The sequence below is a fragment of the Xyrauchen texanus genome, chromosome 28, assembly GCF_025860055.1.
Source record: "Xyrauchen texanus isolate HMW12.3.18 chromosome 28, RBS_HiC_50CHRs, whole genome shotgun sequence".
Classification (NCBI taxonomy): Eukaryota; Metazoa; Chordata; class Actinopteri; order Cypriniformes; family Catostomidae; genus Xyrauchen; species Xyrauchen texanus.
Window position 1 is genome coordinate 34,621,243 of NC_068303.1, and position 22,618 is coordinate 34,643,860.

At 38.1% G+C, this 22,618-nt stretch overlaps 1 protein-coding gene across 4 annotated transcripts in view; it reads left to right on the forward strand.

Annotated features, from left to right (window-relative positions):
- The first annotated feature begins 813 nt into the window (after window positions 1-813).
- fynb (FYN proto-oncogene, Src family tyrosine kinase b) overlaps window positions 814-22,618 on the forward strand; it is a 105,586-nt gene continuing 83,781 nt past the window's right edge. For 3 of the 4 annotated variants that reach the window (XM_052095254.1, XM_052095253.1, XM_052095250.1), the window contains exon 1: window positions 814-961. The gene's annotated coding sequence lies outside the window, so the exon portion shown is untranslated. The remainder of the gene's footprint in view (window positions 962-22,618) is intronic. The other variant, XM_052095251.1, reaches the window with a different exon arrangement.

Sequence of the window (22,618 nt, forward strand, 5' to 3'; positions counted from 1 at the left end):
TTTAGCTTTAAATCAATTGATGTGCACAGGTTTGTGTGAAGGTCAGGTTTAGGGGATAGAAAATATAATTAAGCTGGTATGAAAACAATGGAAGTCTACGAAATGCCCTCCGAAAAATAGTGGGGGAAAAAAACATGTTTAAATGCTTTCTGGGTGCAGATAGTGTAGTTATAACTTCTACAAAAACTCAAGTGTATCGACCACGTTTTGAAATTTGAAGACCGGTCGATAGATGGAAGCATTGTGTCAAGCATTTACTCCCAGTCATCGGCTTGCACCTCTTATACTAAACTCTTGTACCTGTTACAACAAACAATGGCACGTCCATCTAAACGTGTTTGTGCGAGTAAACTTAAATGTAATCCAGCAAAGAACAGATTTATTCGGTTTAAGCAGGGTTAAAGTTCAGGTCAGTAGAGCATTAATCACAGATATACTGGCATGTTATTGCTGGAAAGCATAACGGGGGAGGGGGCGACCTCATTTGATACACATCCTTCATGGATGGATTTCCATCAGCCATTCCCAGTCACATTTTTCCTCACACTTCCCTAATGACAAGAAAAACCTCAACGAAGCCATAAAAGCGTCTGAAGTAGGCTACTGTGTGTTATCAATTGCCCGGCGTGTTCGACGCCTACCCTGTTTACAAACCCAGCGGGTGGGGGTTGATTGACAGCTCCCTTAGCCAATACAATGCTCAAGCTCAAGTTAAACCCGATCCAGAGCATTCTATTGGCTGAGGGAGCTGTCAATCTTAGCACAGCTTCATTGAATTTCATTATGCGGCCGTTGCGCCATCCTCACATGCCACAGGCATCAGCAGCTCGGAGGAGTGAATAAATATCCTGCTGAAAACGCTATTAATTCGCCGTTCCATATTCTTTACTTCACGCAGATCTTCACGACTGGTTTATACACCATGGAAAACATTAAGACAGGACTTTAGGCGATTATTTGGGTAGGTGCATTATTTGTGCTGGTCATTGTAGTTTGCTAGAATAGCGTGCTCACATCCATGCATTGCAATATGTAGATGTATGCATGTGTATATTAATGCAGATTCTGTGTGCTATCAGATGTGAGGATCTCGCGGCTGTGATTTGTGTTGCATGTAGTGACTATTGCTGACACAATGTTTCCTTTAACTGTTACTGATATTCTTAGATACGGCAGATATTAAGTTTCCTATGCTCCTGACCTCAGTCATTCTGCTGTGTCGGCAGAAACCTGCAGTCTGCATCCTTCAGTTCAGCCCAAACCCTCCCCTGCAGCTCGAAACGTGTGTTTGTTTACGCCATAGAATATTCATGATGGAAGTGTGCAGATTCATCTTAAACTGGGTTACTGTTGCTTCATTGTGATATAGCAATGAGAAAAGTTTCTTAAAAAGTTCACGATATGAGTTATTTTATTTCACGATCACATTATAGTAAAAGTTTTCTGGAAAATCAATAGAAATTGGCTTATATACTAAATAACCATATTGAAATGCCTATTTTTGTTAAAATACTTTGTAAGTTAAAACTATTTCCTCTTTATTTGGAACAATGTCATAGTAAATAAATAACAAAAAAATCAACCTTATCAAAATGCTAAATATAACAGTATGCCACATTTCAGATTAAAATGTTATTGACCAATATTAATATTATTATTATAAGTTGTGCTCAAGAAACTTAAAGGGATAGTTCACCCAAAAACTTTAATTGTCTCTATTTATTTATTTACTCACCCTCGTGCCATCCCAGATGTGTATGAATTTGTTTCTTCTGCTGAACACAAACAAAGATTTTTTTAGAAGAATATCTCAGCTCAAGTCATTCACATCTGGGATGGCACGAGGGTCAGTGAATAATAAGAGATTTTTCATTTTTGGGGGCACTATCCCTTTAAGATCTTCTCAAAGCAATGCGACAAAGAAAATAAAATGTAAGTAAAAAATAAAATATTCAAATGAAAACAAACACTCCTTGAAGAAAATATTAAATAAATGACAGAATGAATGCAGAGTTCATCTTTTGGCTTTCATAATATTCTTTTGCGTGCTTCATTTTGAGGTGGTAAAACAGATTGCTTGTATTACGAGGGATTATCTTTGAGCAAAATAGTTGCAGATAAAAATTTTCTGTACACCACATCACACCTGTTCTAATAACAAGCTCCTCTTCATTTTCTTGACCGGTTCTGTCTTCATTTGGGGTTTTCCTGGGTCAAAAATGATTGAGTAGTGCAAGTCATCCCACTCTGTGGTCTCCTTTGTCTGGAGCCCAAATATCGGAAAGCCTGCTCGACTCGCCCGCACTTCAGAGCTCCAGAGACAGCGCGCACCACTGTCACGTGAAACATTCGCATGTCAGATTGTCTCTGAAATTCTCATGTTTTGATTAGGCCTGCAGTTCTTTAAGAGAAACATAAGCTGTTATAAAAGGCCCAATGAACTCATATTTGGAGTTCTGTGGCTTTAAGTCTATGTCTACTATCTTTGAGGTCATCTATATGCTATACATCGAAAACTTGTCAAAAACTTAGGCCCACCAAATATTCAGATGACTAATTTTGCACTCGTTGGCATGTCCAAATACATTATTATTATATATTTTCTGATCAAATGCTCTCTAGAATGAGAATTCCCCACTCCAATGCCACCTGTATCTTAGGAGGTCAATAATAGCTTGAGAAAGTAATCTGTTTGCATTCCCTTTAATTTCAACTGCAGTTGCTCAGTTGACACATGCATGGAGCATCTAAGTACTTTTCATTTCAAAAATCAGGCATATCTATTATAATATCATTGCTTGCAAAACATTTCATTGCGTTCGAATACCGGAATTTTGAATGGTCATCAATAAATGCTTTTTCTCCCAGAATAGTGTAGCTATGACATACCAGCAGGGGCTGACTGTGCCGTGCCAACCAGCCAAACCTTGAACCCTTGGGGAAATGGACCAAAATGATTATTGACTCATCTTGCACTCATGGTAGTTTCCAAAAAACAAGCAGCAAATCATGGTTCATGAATGTGATGTAGGCAAAAAGCTGTTGGCTATTTTAAAATTGGAAAAATAACTTTGATATGCCATGCCCCAACATCCGTTTTAATAGGAAATATGCTAACACTGGAAGGAAAACTGGACTATTTCATAGGGTCTTGAAAGCAGCGTTCCCATCAGAACATCTTTTGAAATGTTCATTTCTGTTATTGACATCTCTGTGTCTAACACTAGGTGAGCTGCACGTCTAGACAGCATTTTTGGTCATCCCGCTAACCCAGTATGTTCTCTAAAATGTCTAAAAAGGTTATAAGCTAGGCAGCAATCATTAGGGTTTGAGACAAGTCCTTTATATTCTCAGGTTTGTTAAAGGCACTGACCTAGTTTTAGAACATAAGCCCATTTTTGAGATCTGTGTGACTCATCTCCTCTGAGGCCTATTGGTTCTGCATTTGATGTTCAAAGCATTGTTTTTGGTTCTAACGTAACCTTTGGAGAGCAATAGCTATCATTAGCCATTTTTCCACAGTGGGGCCAGGGCTAATAACTTGCCATTCAGGGCCAATAGCCTCGGAACTTGAGCCACAACACCACTATTGATCTGCATTCCCACTATCAAGCCAATAGCCCTGAAGCATTGCCCTAAAACCTGCCCTTAATATGCCACCCTGGTGCCAACGTCACACACCACGCCCATTTCACAAGCAATACAGAAGCTCAAGCTGAGGTATCAGACTCTGGAGACTAACAAGCCCTCCAAATAAACATGGTGAAGCTACCGTTTTGTGGAAAGCAAGACCTGACTCAGCGATACTCCACCTTTGACATTGACACTGCCTCAATCCGCAGTTGGCCTTCTTTGGCCCAAGGGTAATAGCCACTTGGCCTTTGACCCAGAGGAAGCCCACAGGAGGCACGATGAAGCCCAGAAATTGGGAATGCATCTGTCCCTGGCACAAACTAATTTGGCCTGATAGTAGAAATGTTGCTATTGAGTATCAAGGTATGGCAAAACAGGGGAATAGGGCACAACAGTAGAGTTGTTGTGAAAGAAGATTCCATTAATTAAAAAAATGTTGTAACAATAATGTGTAAAACTTTCAAGATGGACCTTGTTAAGTGATGGTATATGTCTGTAGAAACCGCCACATCTTTTTTAAATATTCTGTACATCAATAGCCACATAGCTATTTGTTTAAGTAGCCAAATTCCCATTGAATAGCAACATTCCCATTGGCAAATTTGTGGCAAAAGAGCTTGGCAGTGACCACCCAATCTCATAAGGTTTTGCAAATTACTTTATATCTAAATATTTTCTATTAAACCTAAAATTTCAACCAATGACTTTAAAGGAATAGTTCACCCAAAAATCACATTTCTCTCATAGTCCTGCTCTGAAGGTCCTCACAATGCAAGTGAATGCGTACCACAAATTTAAAGCACCAAAAAGCACATAAAGGCAGCATAAAAGTAATCTATAAGACTCCAGTGGTTAATTATATATCTTCAAAGGGAAATGATGGGTGTAGGTGAAAAACAGATTTATTTTTTCAATAATGTCTCCTCCCTGACCAGTAGGTGGCAATATGCATGAAGAATGTGAATTGGTAAAAACAAAAGAAGAAGAATATGAAAGTTAAAGTGGAGATTATTCGTAAAAAATTACTTAAATATTGATCGGTTTCACGCCCACACATATATAGCTATGGATGTAACCTTATTTTATGCTGCCTTTACATCCTTTTGGAGCTATAACATTTTGGTGCCCTTTTACTTGCATTGGGAGGATCTACATAAATGAAATATTCTTCTAAAAATCGATGTGTTCAGCAGAAGATCCGGGATGGCATGAGGGTGAGTAAATGATTAGTGAGAGAACTTTCATTTTTGGGTGAACTATCCCTTTAAATCAGTAGAATAATATTGTACCATAATTTGTATTCGATTATGCTATTTGCAGTGCATCATAGGATGAGCAATCATCCCACTCAAAAAATCAAAGCACTCATTAAATGTAAGTACATAAGTTTGTACATTTATGACTTTTTTATTTTCAGATATATTTATTTATTGCTTGAAATAGCAGTTTAGTGTAATGAATGACAGTCGAATATCTGTTTATGAATTTGATTGTCTGGATTGAAGAATTTTGTGAAGTCCCTGTGGATAAAATGAATCGGAAAAATAATTCCATACCCAAGGCTGCTGAAATAGTACTAGATCAATGTGAATGTTCTATGGCTCTGTCACAAAACTGCACATGCCAGTGATGCTGTATAGGCAGACCATTATGTTTTTGGATAGAGCCTGTTTGTCCCTTTACAAATTATCTGTGTGTGTGGTGTGTGTGTATGCGTGTCTCAGCCTTGTGTGGCTGATGTTCATTCTTTGCTATCATAATTAGCATTTAATGCACTCATGAACCTTCACACAGTAATACACACTAAACCTCCTACACATCACACACATTAACTGCTCCATCTGGAAAAATTAAGTAACCTTAGTGGTATGTGTGGCGTCTCTGACAGAATCTTGATGGGGCGGTGGAAATTAAACACTTTTTTTTTGCCTTTCTCTGTGTCTCTTTTGTTGAGAAGTGGAGTGACTTTGCTCATTACATTGAGTAAAAACTCCTTTTGTGGGAGTATTTTTTGCTCCTGAATGTTGTTTCAGATGCATAGTAGAATTTGTTTCTAAATGTACAGTATTAGAAAAGGTATTATTTTGCATCGGCTGTATTTCCGGCAAGTGTGATAAAAGTTCCGATGTCATTGACTGCAGTGTAAATAACTAGAAGGATAATAATACCAGAATTTAGTGATATGGAATTAAAAACTATCAAACAACCACAGGATGCACAGCAGAATATTATCCTAATATCTTGGTATGCTCCGATCAGGAGCTTTACAGCCGATAACGATCACCAATCTTCTTGTCTCCTGATTGGCCCATACCGATCCCAATCATTTTACCTATTATCAAAATCTCTGTCATAACTGGCTATAAACACTGATGAGCCAAAACACCTGCCTAATATAACATTGGTCCTCAGCATGGCGCCAAATCCGTGAAAACTTGCCGAGGCATAGACCCTACAAGACCCCCGTAGGTGTCCTGTGGTATCCGGCACCAAAACATTAGCAGCAGATCCTCCGAGTCCTGTTTATTTTGAGGTGGAGCCGCCATGGATTGGACATGTTGGTCCAGCGCATCCCACAGATGCTCAATCGTATTGAGAACTGGATTTTGGAGGCCAGAGCATTCCCGAACCATGTGTGCAGTGTGGAAAGGTGCATTATCCTGCTGAAAGAGGCCACTGCCATCAGGGAATACCATTGCCATGAAGGGGTGTAACTGGTCTGCAACATTGTTTAGGTAGGTGACATATGTCAAATTGATTTCCACGTGAATCGCCGGACCCAGGGTTTCCCAGCAGAATATTTCCCACACTCCCTCCACCGGCTTGTCTTCTACCCACTGTGCATCCTGGTTACATCACTTCCCCAGGTAAACGGCGCACACGTACACGTGCAGTCCATGTGATGTAAAAGAAAATGGGACTCTAATACTTCTGCAAGGTCCAGTTCTGTTGCTTTAATGCACATTGTAGGTGCTTTCAGCAGTGGACAGGGGTCATCATGGTCACTCTGGCCGGTCTGTGGCTACACAGCCTCATACGCAGCAGGGTGCAATGCACCGTGTGTTGTGACACATTCCTCCCATAACCATCATTAAAATGTTTTGTGACTTGTGCCACAGTAGTCCTTCTGTCAGTTCGGACAAGACAAAATATCCTTTGTTGCCCTCGCACATCGATGAGACTTGGGCACCCACAGCTTTGTGGTTTGTCCCTCCTCGCACAACTGTTGGTAGTTATTCACCATTGCTGACTGGGAACCCTACAATCCTTGCTGTTTCAGAGATGCTCTGACCCAGTCGTCTGGCAAAAACAATTTGGCGCGTGTCAAAGTCGCTCAGGTCTTTCCTCATGCCCATTTCTCCTGCATTCAATACATTGACTATGAGAACTGATTGTTTGCTTACAGAAGGTTTGTGCACACTATCACTATTAATTAAATTTTACTCTTCTCAGTAATATCACTTTCCCTTATTTTTGCTGACAGAAAAAAGTTTAAAAGGCTTATTAAAAAAGCTTTTTTAAATAAGACATTAAAGGTGCCTGTAAAGGGATCAATGGAAAGGAGGCGAGAACCGGCTTGTCAATATAAATAATAGTTAATTATTAATAATTAATATAAAACTTAAAACAAGGACACAAACACACATGACGGACCATAAACTCTCTCTCTCTCCCGCACGATCCTCTGCAGTCGACCTTTATCCCTCTCAGGAGGCTTGATTAGCCTAATACGGGACCGGGTGTGTAGAATCACGACCCGCCCCGCACTCCACCCTGCCACATTCCTCCCTCGTTCTCTCAGGCTGGGGAGCCCCCAGCATGACGTACATCCCCCCCTCCTCTTTCCCTGGGGGAGGGTGTGCCCTAAGCCCCGTCTGCCGGCAGGTCATCCCCATCTACCTGGACTAGGGAGGGGAGAAGGGGAGGGAAACATAAATAATTAAACTGGGGGGGTACTTCCTGTAACAGTGTAGTACCCCCCAAAAAACACTGTAAAATTTAAAAGAGAGGGAAAAGGCCAACGCTGAGTGGCAGTGCGAGAGAGAGAGAGATGGGAAAGAAAAAAAAAACCTACTCGCCGGTTCTCCGATACACCGTCGCATGGTCCTCGATCTCTACTCCACCCTCTCAGGTGGACGACAGCCGCTTCTCCCCGGGCAGACCGGAGTCAGACTCAAGACCCCCGGCGGAAAGAACGCCCCTCTGCGTTCTCGGCGACTCGTGGGGGACTCTCCTCCTTAAAACAAGGACACAAACACAATATGACGGACATGTCCGTAAACTATCTCTCTCTCTCCCACACGATCCTCTGCAGTCGACCTTTATCCCTCTCGGGAGGCTTGATTAGCCTAATATGGGACCGGGTGTGTAGGATCACGACCCCGCCCTCCGCCCTGCCACAGTGCTGTATGTAAGATTCAGAAACTCTTGTTATTAATGACACCCGTGGCCGTTAAGTGAACTGCAGCCAGCTTCCTGCTGCTCGTGCTTGCGCTCGTGCACACACTCCATAGGGACGTGATCATCGGCCCAATCAATGACGTAACGTACAAAGAGACAACGAGATTCACCGGCATCATGCTGACAGATGAGGTAGCATAATTATAATTACACAATTATGATTGTTTTACTACAAGCTTTGAGAATGTATATTATATTTGACACTCCAGTGCTGAAACAGGGCTAAAACAAATGTGGATATAGGTCTGACTATGCAAGACTGTAGTTTAAAGTAATCACTTTTCTTTACAAGATACATTTGACTGCATTTATATGATAGCCTATGTTGGCGTTAGCTTGCTAGTCAGCTAGACAGTAGCTGTTTATCAAATAGATTGTACATTATAAATATGTTGACACAATTCAGTATTTTTGATATATCGATGCGCTATTGTTTTATAATAATAGAATGTATACATTTTCTGTATAACCAAGTTACATTACACTGATGAATGGGTCTTTTTGCATTATCTTGAGCATTGTCTAGCATTCATTTCACATGTTGTAGTTTACCTTGCTGAATAATTACAGATTAACATTGTTTATGACAGTTACTGTGCAGGCAAGATCAAGTTAGCTAAAATTACACAGATGAATCCTTATGGCACAATATTTCACATGCTTTGCAGTTATGTAATCTTACCTGTCCAATGAGAAGAGTGTCAATTCAGGGTCGGTTTTGGTCCTGGTCCTAAGATAAGGTTTTGGTCCCCAAAACCGAACGAAGGTCCCTACAGGAATCAAATGCCCTGCCGATGTTCTCTCAAGTTTTTGCTCAACCACGATCATGTTCCCGCTTAGCCAGATGGGATTCAGTAGATAAATGTTTTTTTTTGGCTTAATCAGAGTTTGTGTAGGAGTCGGTGTTGTGCTGGGAGCTGGACGTTTGCTGGATTCCATCTCTAAGTTAACGTTACCTAGTGTTGCAGTTTGTTGTCGCTGTTGAATAGCGGAAGACCTATTCAACCTAGGAAGTCCGGGAAAGGCTAATTTGTTAAGTTGGCAAAAATAAAGCGAATATTACATGAACATTTTTACATATTGCACATTTATAAAAATAATAGGCAAACATAATATTCTCTTAATATAGATAAATAGCCCCATAAAAATTATGCTTAGTGTCAAATTGAAGACAAACTGATAACCCATAGGTGCAATAATTATTATTATTCCTCATTTTATTTGTATCTTATTTAATACATTATATTGTGGTATCTTAATACTGCATAAATATTTTTATTATATCTATAAATTCCTTCCCAGCCTTTTCATTTATTTTGATGATTGTATGAACGTTACATTTTTCACGTTTTACTGCTTGAACTTTAATGAAGGGAACATGTGCTGTGCCGCTATCGAATTAGGGCAAGAGATGAAAGGAATGTCTGTGGTTAAAATGTCAAACTCAAAGAAAATCTAAACAAAATTATTTATTTTCTTATTATTCATTTATATTATACGTCATTATAGGTGCTTATCATTTGATCCTGCTGTGGGTGATCAGTAAAAGGTGGGTCAATCTCTCTTTCGTCTCTGCTGTCTCACCCCTGGCCTTTGCTGAGGTCATCACAAATCACTGCGGCCCACATTGCACTGCTCTGCCCTTGCGTAGGGAGCCAATGCCTGCTCTTTGAGAGTGAGCATCAGCAAAGCCATAGAGAGAATCAACAATTGTCTACTTTGTTGCCTCAAAGTCTCAGAAGGGATTTCGCCCTTTTTTTGTTAATTTCGCCCTTTTTTTGTTAATTTGCATGCGCTTTCAGTTTTTAGCACCAAATTCATTAAAGGAATTATGCAAATCAGGCAACTGCACAAACACGGCCAAAAAAGTTGTGCTGAGTGCTATTTGCACTGCACAATCCCCCAGTTTACAGGTTCTGAGTAATGGGTTGTGAAGGATGCTGCAGACTACCGCAATCTGGTGTATTGTATTGGGACGGTACAGCATTGCTTCCCCAACCTGCTCTGAATCTGCTCTTTAAAATGCCGAAAGTATGGACTTTTCAGGTGAAATAGTTATCTCAATGGGAATTCATGTGATCGTGAATTTCACGCTATGGATTTCCGGTAGTGAAGAATTTCCTCTCATGGATTACGTGTGGAGTTTGGCAGGCAAATTCGCCACGTTGACCTTGTTGCTTTGAGTGATGTTCTGAGAACACTGAATATACAGTGTATTTATTTATTTAACTCAGCCTTTTGCATTCACAAAGATACTGTATGGCTTCAAGAGACTAAAAATGCCAGTGTTAGAACCGATACTGATATCAGATCAGTGCATCACTTTTGTGATTATGATGCAAGGTTTTATGGTAAAATAAAAAGAACTGAAAGGGGCACGACCTTTAAATTCAGACATATGCTCATAACCTTGCACTGGAATTCAAAACATAATTTTCTGAAGAAGTTTAGAAGCTGTGTGTAATAATACTTTGTGTAATAATACATGCCTAAATAAGTATGTTCCTGTTTTGGGAAATGTGCACATTTCCTGTAAAATGAACACTAGTTTGCTATAGTTAGTGCCTGTTCAGTATACAGATTGACCTGAAGGCCAAGGACATAATCCTGAGGCACTCCTGAGGTTGACTTTGAAATTTATCTTAAAATCAGTTTGACCTTATAATTATCTTATTTATGTTTAGTGGATCCTGTTGCGGTTTGGGGTGTAGCATGGGGTTTTTGTTTGTTGCGAAACACCAGATTTATTTCTATGTTTTTCACAGTACCCTTTTCATAGGCCACAGAATACTGCAAACTCTAGTGTGCCAATCTGTGCTGCATGATTCAGTGACACCCATCCACACAATTGATGGCCAATTATGATCGCAGGGTGTTTCTTGTGTCTGGATAGAATTAGACGGTCTGGGGGCGAAATATATATATCACATATCTGGGTGGGTAATTTGCCTGCCACACTCAAAATGTTCAAATGGAGACATGTTTTCTACTTTTTCTGTAGTGTGTGTGTGTGTGTGTGTGTGTGTGTGTGTGTGTGTGTGTGTGTGGCAGATTATGATAGCTGTCTGGGGAGCAGGCTTTCTAAAGGAATTCAATTAGCTGGAATCGTTTGCTTCCGCACAGTCCCCAGGGCCAAAGCTGATCCACACAATCACAGCAGCGTTTGTTCTGTCTCTTATCAAACAGCTTCATCCAAACAGCTGTCTGTGTGTTAGAGTACAAAACATTGTCTGAAAAACAGAAATTAAATAAATGTGGAGTAATGCTTTAATCTATCACCGCAAAAACCAGGGCTGTCATGATTATGAAATTTGGCTGACGATTAATTGTAAAAACAAAAATTTCAATTATGAAAAATAATTGTCTTATTGGCTATAACAATTATGACAATTAGGGATGTATCCGAATCCGATACCTGAACTCTCGGTATCGTCCGATACTGATCCGAACACTGTGTTGTTTTTTCATTCAGTTTAGAATATCTATACTTCACTGTGTGGAACTGATTGGGGTACTCTTTTAATATGTAAAGAAACAAAAACATTAGTAATGTATTTCAGTCATAATTTCTTTACAAAAACCCTGGGATTTTATTTTGATGGAACATTCCAGGAAGACAGTGAGCTTAGAGTGTCTGTGTGTGGGCTAGTTCACAGTTGTATAATTCACTTTTCATTTAAAATCTGGTGAATTGCTCCTCCGGTTCCGGTCAACCTAACCATCGAACAGCTACATTTGAGAAGTCGTTTTTTTGGAGCACTCTATTGTGTGCCGCTGTCAGAGCTAAAAACAGCAGCACGTCATCAGCCTATGTGTGTGACACAACAGAGCACTGCTCATTTACTGAAGCGTGCTGTGCATGCAGACTATATTTATTTATTAAACGCAGCCTTTTGAGATTCATAAAGCTGTCGTATGTATACGAGACTTTAAATAAAATGCATGAGTCATATGGACTACTTTAATGGCCAGGTGCTTTTATGGTACTTTTTTGACATTATTGGATGGCATCTTGACTTTAACGACCATGACTAGCACAAGTTATTACACAGTGGCCTGGAATACTCAATTCTGATTGGTCAATGGTGCCATCTAGTGGTCTGTTATTGCTATGTAACAACCGCAGCTCAATCAGACCGCTCATCCGAGACCTTGTGAACTCTCTCCTGTGCAATCTCACTGTGCAATCTCTTAAAGTAAGGTAATTCAATATTTTCAACTCAAATCAATGTTTCTTGTCCATTTATTTGTTTATTTGGCAAGTAGTCTTGTAATATCCTGGATATTAAAGAGGCAAACAGCTATTTAGATTTAGTTTTTTTCAAATTACATAAATTCAGTGCAAATCAATATTTTATGTCCATGTATTTATTTATTTGGTTAGTAGCCATGTAATAAGCAGGATAATATACAGTCAGCCAGTTGTTATTGCAAAATAAACCCCTTTGGGATGATAAAAGAGCTCTCCGCTTCACATCGGGGTCCTGATCACCCTGTCGTGTTTGGATCAGGCTTGTCGGACTGATACCCGATCCAGTTACATTTGAGTATAGTTGCCGATATCAATCCAGGTATCGTATCAGTGCATCACTAATGACAATTATGACGATAATAGTTTTAGGGCTTTCACAAATGTTCATACATAAATCTAAACTATGTAACTTTTGGCCCTCTAGCAGTTAAAGCATAAAACTACAAGTTACTTCAGAGGAAAACTTTACATGAGTTTTGATTAGGCACTGCTCTTCTGGCAGATTAATCTCATGGTTTGAGGTCTCAGAGATGACCTGCTGAGCAGAGTCATGACGAGCTATTTTCAGGTGATATGTTATTCACTTAAAAATGTCTAAATTATGTATTGCATTGAGGAAGATAAAGAACACTCTTAATTATATTTTAATATGACTTTTACAGCGTTTTATCCACTACATAATGCACATTAATGTTTGTATTTTACTACACATATATTAACCCCCTGGGGTCGGCAAACGCGCCGGCGCGTTTTGCTGTTTTTTTCACATAGCAGTAACATAGACTTAAAATACTCCGTCATTTATGGTCATATAAATACAATCAATACATGATTATAAACTATAGAGGGTCTTCTTTTTTTGTGTACACTCATATTAACATCAAAACCTTGTGTTTCTTTTTAAATAAATAAAATAAAAAGGGTAAGCTTTCAGCAGTCTCTGTGTTCACGATCATATTTCAGAAACACGTCACTAAAATTAACTTAAACTCTGCGAATTCTTCTCACACAAACATGAAACATATGTCTAAAGAAAGCTTAAAATGTCTACTTTTAAATATAACAATTCAAATTTAAAACAAATATTCTCCTGCAATGCAATCTGTTTGAACCAAGCGATGTACAGTTTTTACCGGTCCATCTCATTATCTGTAATGTGATCCCACCCACCAGCAGAGCGCGCCATTCATACGCTAATGTGCTGAGGCGATCAAGGGAAAGTACACGCCCCCGACTGCGAGATTTGATGTAAACAAACACAACTAAACTTTTCTGCGTGCTTGTAACGATACACAGGCGATCAAACTCTTGGCTATTAAGGAAGAGTTAACATTTTTCTCAGACGAAGAGATGGACATTTGTATTTTGAAGAGAGATTTGTTCCAGCAGAGGATACAATTTCAAATGAGTAAGTCATTTAGTTTTCATTAGCTGACATGCTATTTTATATAAACATGTACATATTTTACTAGTGGGTCTGTTTCCAGACAGGATTCAAAGTTTGACATTTGACATTCAAAGTATTGACATGTCCTAATAGGCAATTTTTAGTTACATGTAAATGTTGTTATTTACATTGTATGCTGTATGATATAAATATGATATGTAATATGATATAAAAATAATATGAATGTTAGATTATATTTTAATGTGTTTATGCTGACTCGTTATCATCAACAAAGCTTGTGCTTGCAAATATCTGTTCAGGTTAAAATGCACTTTAAATATGCCCATATTAGAAAATCAGCATATTATCATATGTATTTTGGATCAAATAAATGCAGTCTTGGTGAGCAGAAGAGACTTCTTTTAATGGTAGTGTAGGTCTAAAATTAAGTAAAGTCTTTATGTAAAGAAAATATATAGTCAGATTACTTCTTTTAACTTAAAACTTGATTTTGATCATTAAGTCTCCTCCCATTAATTCTCTCTCTGTCACATTCCTCATTGATAGGCCCAGAGGAGTGGTCTTTGTGTCCTCAGGTGTGAATCTCATCAATATTCATGATCGTTCACACCTCCTCGCATATTACCATTCAGCTCTAAAATTGTCACACAAAAGTTAAATGACTATATTGTTTTGTATGAATGAGTGATCAGGATGATTTTCACATCATTTTGTAGCAAAACTCTAGGCTACAAGATCCAGTTCTCAAAAGTCAAATGTTTAGTATGTTTAGTATGTTTAGTATGTGTTATGCCTTATTTCAGTGACTTAAAATTTTATTTTTTTCAAAAACCATGCATAAACCTTATTTTCTCAAAAATACAAACCTGTACATACATGTTGCTCACATATTATTGTAGCCCAGTTTGTGCTGAAGACAGTGTTATCAGACTTTAGCCATTAATATGTTTTTAAGCAACTGAAAAAAGCACAAATGTCAAGGCATGTCAAAACTTCTCCAGGGCCCAAAACACCCTCAGACCCCAGAGGGTTAAGAGGTGAAACTCGTGAAATGGCTGGTATGATTCCAACTGAAGACACTCTTTTTATATTACAATCTACAGCCTCAGTGGACAGTGCAGCTGAACCATCATACTACAATAGTAGGTCTATGCACTGCAAACAATAAAAGACTGTTATATAAAAACGCAAAATGAGGATTTAATAATGATGAAATACTTTATTGAACATGAAAATAATACACAGAAATATGCAATATAACAATTACAATGATAAGTTTTTTATTGTTTATTTGAAAGTAAAGTTTCAACAGAGAGATGTTTACATGCTAAACAAATTAATAAATATTACTGTGCTATGAAATCGGTACATTATAGACAACTTGATGATCATATATGAGCATAAATTCATTGGAAACCACCTTGTACCTACAGATCAAATGGCAAGTCTGTTATTGCTCCAAAAATACTTTATTGGCATACAGTTTTTAGAACACAAGTTCTTTGTCAGGCAAAAATAATAATAATAATCATAATATACACATACTGTAATGTTCGATTAAAAAAAAGCATAACAAACAATATAAGCTTTAACAACCCTACCAGAAAACATATGGTAAATGGTCTGCACTTATATAGCTATTATATAGTTATTATTAACTTTAGAGGTTTCCAAAGCGCTTTACGCTGCGTCCCATTCACACTTAAACACCAATGGCGGCTGAGCTGCCATGCAAGGCGCTAGCCTGCCATTGGGAGCAACTTGGGGTTCAGTGTCTTGCCCTCCAATTTGCGGCTGACCCGCTCTACCACCTGAGCCACAGCTGCCCACAATTTATCCAAGCAGTAGAGCAGGTAAACAACTTCGCCAAACAGTAAAATAAAAAATAACAGTTAATCCATTAGCAGAGGGATTTCACTCCACTGCTGTCCTTATTCCTGGAACCACGACTGTACTGATTGAACAGCTGTTGCACTCGCTTCCCACTTCTCGCAACAGACAAACCTTCTTTCTCAGCTTATGCGTATGACGTAAACGCGCAAGGACACATGTCTGCAATTTTGTGCCAAATCTGACCCAATGGCTCAAATTCCCTCAAAATACAAATCATTATTGTAGGCATACTGTAGTGAATCAGGGTAAGAAAAGGACATGGATTTGAACATGAATTTTCTTATGTACTCACTCAATAATTAACTTTTGTTAATTGTAACCAAAAAAAAAATCGTACATATTGTGCATTCAGAAAGTATCAAGACCGCCTTATCCTAAAATGCTTTCAATAATTTTTGCAAATTTATTAAAAAGAAAAAACTGAAATATCACATTGACATAAGTATTCAGACATATAATTCAGTAATTAGTTGAAGCAGTGGTTACAGCCTCAAGTCTTTTTAGGTATTATGCAACAAGCTTTGCACACCTGGATTTTCTGGTTGGGCCATTCAAGGACATTCACAGAGTTGTCCCTAAGCTACTCTTATGTTGTCTTGGCTGTATGCTTAGGGTCATTGTCTTGTTAGAAGGTGAACCTTTGGACCAGTCTGAGGCCCTGAGCGCTCTGAACCAGGTTTTCATTAAGGATATCCCTATATTTTGCTGTGTTCAGTTTTCATTCAACCCTGACCAGTCCCCCAGTCCATACCTGAAGAACACCCCCACAGCATGACGCTACAACCACCATGCTTTACCAAACAAAATCACGTCCTACCAATTGAATTTGCCATAGGTGGACTCCAATCAAAGTGTAGAAACATCTCAAAGATGATCCTGAGAAATGGGATGCACCTGAGCTAAATTTCTGAATACATATGCCAATGATATTTCAGTTTTTATTTATTTGTATTTTTTCGCAAAGTTATCAACCATCTGTTTTTTTCTTTTTCATTTATGAGGTATGGAGTATAGATTGATGTGAAAAAAATAGTTAAAGCTGTAGAAGTTCTGATAATAAGGAAGGAAGCGGGAAGCGGGGTGGTAGTCCAAGTAAGTTAACATTTAATGGCTTTTCATTTTCATAATATACAGTCTTTAGCTTTTCAGCTTTAAAACAAAGTATCGCAGGTCTTTGGGGGTTTGCACACACAGCTTCACACAGACAGTTATAAATAGCTTTTCAGCCTCCGCATCGGGGTGTGTGTACAAATCTCTCTGTCTCTTTGGCATTCTCAGTGGCCTTTTCAAGCCTGTCTCCGTCGTCACTGTAATGAGACACAGGTGTTAAGCATCAATCACCAGGTGATGGCCCTTAACACTTCCTCTTTTCCCAGTGACAGACACACAACCACGTACCGCTCCACATACCCCCTTTCCTGGAGAGGAAATCAGCCACAACCATCTGCGGCCCTGGCCTGTGGACCACCTTAAATTTGAAGGGCTGAAGTGCCAGGTACCAAAGAGTAATCCATGTGTCGGTATCTTTCATGCGGTGGAGCCACTGAAGCGGGGCATGTTCCGAGTGGAAGATGAAGGCCCGCCCCAGCAGGTAATAGCAGAGGGTTAGAAACGCCCGCTTGGCTTGATGGATTCGCCACCCGGGAGATCATTTTGAAAAGGGCCTCTACAACACTGCGTGCTGAGATGTTGCGAAGAGGCACTGCTTCCGGATATTGCATTGCATAATCCACCAGACTAATACAAACCAATATCCGCATGCTGACCATTCTAATGACCCGACGAGGTCAATACCAATTCTTTAGAAGGGGGCCTTGATTAGTGGTAATGGCCGCATTGGCGCTCTAGGGGGTGGCCGTTGGATTCACCAACTAACATTTATTTAACAGGAAGTTAACCAAAATTATAAACAATGATAGCATTCATTATGTTTAATACTAAGGGGAACGTGCATAATTTTTCATTTTTCAACCATTTTGTTAGTCCGGTTTAAAAGGAAAGTTGAAGCAACGTCACAAAATGTGAGCTATATGTGTGAAATCTGAGAGGTTATTGGTTAGAAAGTACATGTCTACATCATTAGATTATTAGCGGTTCTCCACAGTATTCATGAAGATGCTGCCTTATGCATGAAAACAAATTTCACCTGAGAAATCACACACAGATTTGATGCCGATTCCTGGCTGACTAGAGGGGTTGGTGCTAAGGGACTGTCTGAAAAGCTGACCTCCCATCGACAACTCTAGAGAGAATGTATCTTATTTTACAACTTAAAAGTGGCAACCTTATGGCTGCTGCATGTTCAACAGCAATTGTGGAACAGATATGAAAGCGTACATTTACACTAAACAGATTTTAAACACAAAATCACTCGTCAGAATGGACAAATTATGGAATCCTGTCCATAATCGTACTGGAGCAAGCATGTTTCTTGGCTGCTATTCGAACTCAAACTCAAGGACATAATCCTGAGGCACTCCTGAGGTTGACTTTTCGAACTCAAACAGCTGTTTGTTTAGACACACCTGAAAATTTCCTTGTAAGAATAAATATTTATGAATTTATGAAGTCTCAAAACAGTCGTTATTTTGGTGGCAATACCTGCTCTCACTTCATTCTGAAAAGTTTGAACAAAATATCAGAATCTTTTATTTGAAAACTGTTTTATTGGCTTCACTTCATGCGTTCACACTTCTGCCTCGTACTTATAATAATCTTTTGCTTTTGTTTCCTCTCACATTTTGATTTTCAACCATCTCTATCATGAGTGAGTAGTAGTGAATTGTTGTGTTTGACCCCAGCTCTGTCCCCTGCTTTCAACCCACTTCCCTCCCACCTCTTTACGTCTTTTCACACTCATTTCATGAGCCTTTTTTCCAAGTCTAATGTGTGAATGACTGGTGCTGAAGTAGGGGGTTTCATGACACTTTAACTGTTACAGGCCAATCAATTTGTTTGAGTTAATACCCATATACCAAGGTAACACTACTAGTGAAATAACACAATTCTCAATAACAAGTTTACAAGTTTGCTAATGGATATCTCCATCCAGGTTTTAGAAGTTTTCAAAAGTTTTTTAATAACTGTCCAACAAGTAAATGATTTGGGGTAAAACACCCCCTGTTTCCCCTATTGTTTTTCTTAAGTGGGGCAAATACATTTGTGATGAGAAATGTTCAAAGTGAGCTCACGTTGACTGACCCAATTACAATGAAGATTCATTTGTTTATAGAATATGTTATGAAATGCCAAATGTGACTCAATGTTTCCATTATTATTTTCACAAATTATATTCAATAAAAATATTTTTTTTCAATCTTGATACACTTTGTGACTAATTTTCCTTCAGGTGTGCCTTTAGCCCCATTGTACCCTATGCTTCAAGTGTTTGAGTGTCTGACTCTGTATTGCTGTGGGTGATGGTATTTGCACTCTCTTATGAATTAATGACGCATTCTAGTCCTGTTGAGCTTGGCTACGTCAACTGTTTACATGGTATGGACCCAAACAAAAGACATCTGTGTGTTTTGTGCTTGAATCTGTTGAGGTTCTTTGTGCATAATTCATGTCATGAATTGTTTTGCTGTGTTTTAGATCATCATTACATGTGCGTTTTGTTTGTGGGCATCAGTGGAGCTTTGTTCGGTCAGTAGAGAATATTCTGCCATCTACTGTCAGTCATTAAATACTGTAGCATTCACTTGAATTTAAGATGTCTTTTCTCCTGTTGCCTGTGGCCTGAGCTGCCCTTTCTGTGACAAATACGCTAAAGCATTTGTGTGTGAGTGAATGCTTGTGTCCAGTTGAACACACGTACCCTTAGGACAGCATCTTCACCAGAACTGCATGATGATAGAGAATAGAGTATGTATACTACAGTTTCTATTCAGTATACCAAACTTGGTGTCTTATTTTTATTTTATTTATTTTTTTTTTATTATTATTGCTCAAACGTAAACAACAGTATACAAAGTATACAAAACATACAACTTAATATTACCCTTGCCAGGGGGATAGGTATCACATACAATCAAACAAATTGTAAGTTATACAAATATTTCTAGTTTTCATAGCCTTTTTGTTCAGTGAACCACAAATTAATTTTATATACGATAACATATCACAATAAAAATGTTTAAAGGCCGGTTTTTGTTTTACATATTTGCATTTGTGGATATAGAATTTAGCTTGCACAATTAGTAAATTTATAATAAAGAAAATATCTTCTTTACTTTGTTTTCTAAAAAAACAAAACACAACATTTTCCCACTTCAAAGTAAAGTCCTTGTAAAGTTCTTTCATATTAAAGCTGCAGAAGTCTTTCCAGAAGGTTGTGGAGTGTGTGCAGATCCAAAAAAGGTGCTGGGTGGTCTCAGGGTGATTTCCGCAAAAAGAACAGTTCACATCAATGTCCCTTTTGAATTTCGTCATATAATGGTTAGCAGGGTAGTACTTATGGATAATTTTGAAAGAAATTTCTTTGACCTTGTTTGTAACAAAAAACTTATTGGGAATAGTCCATACTTTTTCCAGTTAATATCATTTACAAAAGAATTCCAGTATGAAACAACATATGGGACAGATATCACTTCTTTCTGAAACAAAGGCCGTACATATTTATTGTTATTTCTAGAAGAGGTCAGACAAATTTTACCTATATCTGAATCGATTGGATTATAGAAAGGAACAGAAGAGATATTAAAATCAACACTTCTAAATAGTATTTTGACACCAGAAGGTATAGCATCATATACTATTGCATATTCTTTCGGTGTGGCTGGAAACTTATAGGTGTTTAAAAATTCTGTATAAGACACAAGTTGTCCATCACTATTGAACAGTTGAAACACTAAAATAATCTGTTTCTCAATCCAGTTAGGAAAAAATAATGACTTATTCTTATACAGAATATCCCGGTTGTTCCATATAATATATTTATGGGGAGAAAAGTTGTGCTTATATATGAGGAACCATGCTAACAAAACTTGTTTGTGAAATAAAGAGAGCTTTACCGGTATTTTGTCTACATTGTAATTGCAACCTAATATGAAGCTCAAACCACCAAATCCAGAAAATATAAAGTTAGAAATAAAATTCCAAATGGAAACAGGATTTTTAAGAAATTGTTTGGCCCAGTTGATTTTAAAAGTATTGTTTAGAGTATCAAAGTCTAACACATTTAGCCCACCATGTTCATAGCTATTCATAATGACATTTTTCCTGATGTAATGTGTTCTATTCTTCCAAAGAAAATTAAATAGCATACAATCGATATCCTTACAAGTTTTGTTGTCTACGTGAACAGAAAGAGCTGCATATGTTAGTCGAGACAAGCCTTCTGCTTTTGAGAGCAGGACTCTCCCTCTTACTGTTAGGTCTCTCTGCAACCATTGATTTAATTTGGTTTGTGTTTTTTTAATAAGCGGTGGAAAGTTTAATAGAATTCTTCTCTTTTCATCTTTACAAATGATTAAGCCTAAATAATTTGCTTCCTTTCGGCTGGGAATCTTACAAATATTCTGATCCTTACAATCTTTGACAGGTAATAATTGACATTTGCTTAAATTTAAGGTCAAGCCAGAAGCTGTGGAAAATTCTTCAATAACTTTTAAGGCAATAGGCACCTGACTGGCATTCTTAAGAAAAATTGTCGTATCATCAGCTAGTTGGCTGATGAGTATTTCTTTACCTGCTATGCTAATACCTTTCATGATGCTATTAGAAATATGAGAGGCAAGAATTTGCATGCAAAGTAAAAATAAATAAGGGCTGATTGGGCATCCTTGTCGGATCCCGCGTTTAAGATTAAATCTTGACCATTTTTCATTCTAACGGAGCTATTAGCATTTGAATACAGGGCCAAGACAGCATTACAGAACATATCACCAAAGCCAAATTTTTTAAGAGAGAGAAATATGAATTCATGCTTAATAGAATCAAAGGCTTTGTAGAAGTCTAAGAGGAGGATAAATGAGTCATCCTGTATCAGATCTGAGTAATCCAAAATGTCAAAAACAAGTCTGAGATTATTAGAGATATGCCTATTCTTCATAAAACCAGATTGAGTTTCGTCTATAATATCATCTAATACATCTTTTATTCTTCTGGCCAACACTAAAGCCATGATTTTATAGTCATTGTTTAAAAGACATATTGGTCTCCAATTGTCAATAAAAAGTGGATCCTTATTAGGCTTTGGGATTAGAGTGATGAGGCCTTGCGTGAGACTCGATGGAAGAGTACTCCTTTCGATACTTTCGACAAATACTTGTAACATGAAAGGTGCTAGAAGATCAGAAAATGACTTATAGAATTCTGATACCAGTCCATCGTTGCCAGGTGATTTGTTATTTTTAAGAAGAGCAATAGCTCCAATAACCTCTTCTTTTGTAAGTGGACTGTCACAATAAACCCTATCAGTGTGTTCTATCATTTTTACATTATTTATAGAGTTGATAAATTTAGTCGCTGTATCTGCATTGTACTTAGACTCATATAGCTTTGAATAAAAGACATAACAAAATTGTGAGATGCTTTGGGCATCATCCGTGACAGTGCCGTTTATATTCAACTGATGAATAGTATTTGTCTTGGATCTGTGCTTTTCTAAGCGGAAGAAATAAGCGGAGTTTTGTTCACCATCCTCCATCCATCTTTTTCTCGACCTAACAAAAGCTCCTTCAGCTTTTCCACGATATAATTCATTGAGTTGACATTGAAGTTCTCTCAGATGTAATTTATCCTCCTCTGATACTCCATCTGGTGGTAGTTGATATACTGAAGAGATTTGAACAATTAGTTTTTCTTCTGCAGCTGCCTTAAATTTAGCCGTTTTAGCTCCATATTGCCTTAAAAATTTGCCCGCTTCAAATTTAAAAAGTTCCCAATTAGCAGAATACAGGTTATTTTCCCTAGCCTTATCCCAATATAGCTTTATTAACCGCTTAATTTCTAATTTTACTGCGCTATGT